Raw genomic sequence first — 5204 nt, forward strand, 5'->3', positions numbered from 1 at the left:
AGTTCAGTGGTGTTAAATACATTCACACTGTTGCACAACCAATCTCCAGAACTTTTTCATCTTTCAAAATTGAAACTCTCTACCCATTAAACAACTTCCCATTTCCTCTTCCCCCAGCCAATGGCAACTACCATTTTACTATCTATGAATTTGACTACTTTAGATGCCTCCTATAAACAGAATCACACAGTATTTGTCTTCTTGTGACTGGGTTATTTCACTTTGCATAATGTCCTCAAGGCTCATCTGTGTTGTAGCATGTGACCAAGTTTCCTTCCTTTTTAAGGCTGAGTAATACTGTATCATATGAATATGTGACGTTTGGTTTACCCTTCATCTGTCAGTGGGCATTTGGGTTGCTTCCACCTCTGGGCTATTGCAAATCATGCTGCTATGAACATGGGTATGCAAATATCTCTTTAAGAGCCTGTTCTTAGTTCTTCTGGATATATACCCAGAAGTGGGATTGCTAGATCATATGGTAATTCTATTTTTAATGTTTTGAGGAACTTCCATCCTGGTTTCCATAGGGGTTGCACAACTTGGTACTCCCAACGGTGCAAAAGAATTCTGATTTTCCATATCCTTGCCAACACATTATTTTCATTTTATTATAGCCATCCTAATGAGTGTGAGGTGGTATCTCACTGTGGTTTTGATGTGCATTTATCTAACTGCTAATGATGTTGAGCACCTTTTCTTATGTTTGTTGGTCATTTGTATATTATCTTTGGAGAAATGTCTTTTAAAGTCCTATGCACATTTTTGAACTGGATTATTTGTCCTTTTGCTGTTGAGTTGTAGGAGTTCTTTATATATTCTGGATATTAACCCCTTGTCAGATGTAGTTTACAAACACCTTCTGCCATTCCACGGGTTGCCTTTACATCCTGTAGGTTGAGTCCTTTATACACAGAATCTTTAGGTTTGATGTCCTATTTGTGTATTTTTAAATTTATTATCTGTGCTTTTGGTGTTATATTTAAGAAATCTTTGCTAAAATCCAATGTTGTGAAGTTTTCTTCAAGGAATTTTATGGTTTCAGCTTTTGTGTTTAGTTCTTTCATCCATTTTGAGTTAATTTTTATAGAGAGTGTAAGATAAGCATCCAAATTCATTCTTTGGCATGTGGATATGCAGTTTTCCCAGTATCATTCATTGAAGGGACTGTTGTTCCCCCACTGAGTGGTCTTGGCACCCTTGCTAAAGATCATTTGACCACACACACGAGGATTCATTGCAAGGTTCTCTCTTCTGTTACGTTGGTCTAGGTGTCTGTCTTTATGCCAGCAGCATACTGGCTACTCACTTACTTTTTGCCTACATTTTGCCTACTCACTTACTTTCTGAAATCAGGAAGTGTGAGACCTTCAACTTTTTGTTCTTCAAGACTGTTTTGGTTTTTCAGGGTCCCTTGAGATTCCATATAAATTTTTGGATTTTTTTTTGTTCTGCAAAAACATTGTTGGGATTTTGATAGTGCTTGCAGTGAACTTATAGATCACTTTGGGTAGTATTATCAAATTACTTTAAAACACAGAAATGTAATTATTAATATGTGTGTGTGTGTGTATATCTGTATCTTATGAGATATAGCCTAAGGATAGAAAAAAATTGCAAATAAACATTGGTTTGGTTTTGTAATCATATGGTTATGATAATATTTATCCTTTTACCCTGAAACTATTATATAAGATAAAGCAAATAAGTAATTATACTGATTTTGTTAGAAACTTTTTTACAAGAAAAGTGAGGTATAAATATAAAAAAAGCTCAGTGAAAACATTGTAATACTAAAGTGAAAGAAATCAGTATAAACTCAGATATTTAAAAAATAAAACTCTTCTACTAGCTCTATTCACTAGGCAGTCTAGAAACCAACCCAGATGCCATGAGTATCCCTCATCAAAACTTTGGTCTCTATATGCCATTTCCCACTACAAGTTTCCTTGGAGAAACTGCTAAATCTAAGTTTGGCAGGAAATGAAAATGGTAGCTTGGGACATCTTGTCATACCAGAGAGCAAGGAAGCTAAGATCACTATGTTGGGTCAAAAGAAGTCAGAAGCCAACTCCAAGGGTTGGTTAAAGATGGGATACCTTAAGTATCAGGAAAAATAGAAACATATCAAATATATTAATATTCATAATGATATTTTAGAAAACTAACTCATTGGTTACCTTTTGTGGAGGCTAGGAAACCAACTTATTAAGAAAACTAAGTAAAGGGAAGGAATCAAGCAAATGACCTGCCTTTCTGGCATAAACTTCAGCTTGGGGTTACCAAATAGGAAACAATATTTCCTTATAGATGAAATCCAGCTTATAAATGCAGGAGGAATGTTATCACTGATATATCACTTTTCAGTTTTTCATGAAATAATGGATCCAGGCAGTGGTGGGGAGAAAAATAACTGATGGGAACTCTGTACTAGATCAATGGATCAGGCTGAGAACATCTCAAACCACTGACCAGTCTCGATATCATACATAGAAAAACCACCAGTGTTGCACAGCCAATGAGGTTTCCCTGCTGCTGCTGCTGCTGCTGCTGCTAAGTCGCTTCAGTCATGTCCAACTCTGTGTTACCCTGTAGACGCCAGCCTACAAGGCTCTACCATCCCTGGGATTCTCCAGGCAAGCACACTGGAGTGGGTTGCCATTTCCTTCTCCAATGCATGAAAGTGAAGTCGCTCAGTCATGTCTGACTCAGTGGCCCCATGGACTGCAGCCTACCAGGCTCCTCTGTCCCTGGGGTTTTCCAAGCAAGAGTACTGGAGTGGGTTGCCATTGCCTTCTCCGGAGGTTTCCCTGAGGTGTGGTTATTGCTAATAGGAAAGCAACCAGGGGACTTCCCCAGTGGTTCAGTGGCTGAGACTCCGTGTTCCCAGTGCAGGGGCCTGGGTTCAATCCCTGGTCAGGGAACTAGATCCTGAAAGCCACAACCAAGAGTTAGCATGCCATAGCTAAAGATCCTGCCTGCAGCAACTAAGATCAGAGATCCTGGTGCCACAGCTAAGACCTGGTGCAGTCAACTAAATAAATAAATATTTAAAAAGAAGAGAAGAACAACCAGACTTGAAGCTTCTTCTGCTGACTTGTAATTGGAAATACATTCCACTATGAAGTCATCTGGGCAAGAAACTGAACCTGATCTGATTAACATGAAAGTCTAACAAGGAGTTTTGAAGTTTTTTCAGATTAATGGAGTCTGAGATTCGCTTCAAAGTGATCTGGGGGTGGGGAGAGAGTGGGTTAGGAGCAGATGAAACAAGATAGGACTCGCTGATAAGATATGTCCATGCTGGACCTAGCTGTGAGTGGATGTGAATTCATCCCACTCCCTCTTATGTGTCTGTTTTGAAATTTTCAAACTAATTTTTTTTTATTTTGTAAGTATTTGGACTCAATAACATTTTTCTATTTGGAAAAACCACCTGGATTTCTTACTTGCTCCAACCTGTCACAAAAATTCTTCCCTTGAGCTTTTGCTTGTCACTTTATTTTATAATGAGCTGTGTAAATATAAGCTGGAAGGAGATTAGCTGTGTGCAGGAGGGGTTGGTTAACTATTGAGAGAGGGAGACTGAGGGAGGCCTTTTAACGATTTTATGTATTGCAGCAACTATGAAGGAACAAAGATCACAATGAAGATTAACAGTTACTAATATCACTCTTTTGCACTTTTAAAAAATTCATATATGTGATTACTGAATGTCTAACTCCCACTAGATTTAAGGAAAGATTGGGCTTTCCTTGTGGCTCAGATGGTAAAGAATCTGCCTGCAGTGTGGGAGACCTGGGTTTGATCCCTGGGTTGGGAAGATCCTCTGGAGAAGGAAAAGGCTACCCATTCCAGTATTCTGGCCTGAAGACTGCCATGGACTGTATAGTCCATGGAGTTGCAAAGAGTTGGACACAACTGAGTGACTTTCACTTCATTTCATCTTCCCAGGTTGCGCAGTGGTAAAGAATCCATCTGCCAATGTAGGAGACACCCTGGAGAAGGAAATGCAACCCACTCCAGTATTCTTGCTTGGAAAATTCCATGGACAGAGGAGCCTGGCAGGCTACGGTCCATGGGGTCACAAAGACTGAGCGACTGAGGACACACGCGTGCGCACACACACACACACAAACATACATACATACATATATATATATATATATGGTTTTTTTTTTGGCCACACTGTGCAACATGTAGGATCTTATTTCCTTATTTCCCCAACTTGGGATTGAACCTTGCCCCTGGCATTGGAAATGCAGAGTCTTAGCCACTGGGCCATTGGACCTCCAGGGAAGTCCCTGGGAAAGCTATATTTTTTTTCCCAGGGAAGTCCCTGGGAAAGCTATATTCCACTGTATCTCTAGTGTGTAGCATTTTGTTAAATTTATATAAATGTGTGTGTGTATACGTAAATTTTTAAAGGGTTCTATTTTGTTTTGACTTTTAAATAATTTCAGATATATTCTTATATCAAATAACAGTATAACATGTTCTAGTTAACATACCATAGCCTGCCAAGGCATTCAAGAAAAGTATTTTGAATATGGGGCAGCATCTCATTCTTGGAGCCACTGGGATAAATTAATCCACACTCCTCTGAAGAGCTCTCCTGTCTCCAAGGTTCTTTTATCTTATGACAAAGCCATAGTTCTAGAAGCTTGTTTCTCAGACCTGAAAAGACTAGATTTGGGACATGATCCTGTAGAACATAAGAGGTAAGCCTAATCAATCAACACAGGGGGTCTAGGGGGTGAGAAAAGACTTTGAGTTCTATGCGTGGTACCAGTATTGGGGTGTGGGAGACATTAGTTCAAAGCTAGAGGATTCAAAGAGGACATGAGTCCATGTAGAATGGGGGTGGGGAGAGTCAGAAGAAGTAGATGACACCAACCATAAAAATTTCCTTGGAAAGGAGACACACGTATAAGAAATATGAGTGCTATGATAGTGTGAAGAATGCATTCCTAAAGACTGCATAATTTAAAGCCTGCAAAATTCAAGACTAATTTTCTCACAAGAATAAATGGAAACCAGGGTATGTGTTCTCAGAGTTCATAAATCTATACGTATTGTGGCAACTTTTTAATACTGCTTTTATTTATCATTATTATTGCTAAAGGTTCTAGAGTTCTGGCTCCTAAATTCATGGTGGAAAAAAAAAGTAATTATTTAGATTTCTTTATAATGTTTTATCACAC

The sequence above is a fragment of the Bos indicus x Bos taurus genome, chromosome 28 (assembly GCF_003369695.1).
Source record: "Bos indicus x Bos taurus breed Angus x Brahman F1 hybrid chromosome 28, Bos_hybrid_MaternalHap_v2.0, whole genome shotgun sequence".
NCBI classification, from domain to species: Eukaryota; Metazoa; Chordata; class Mammalia; order Artiodactyla; family Bovidae; genus Bos; species Bos indicus x Bos taurus.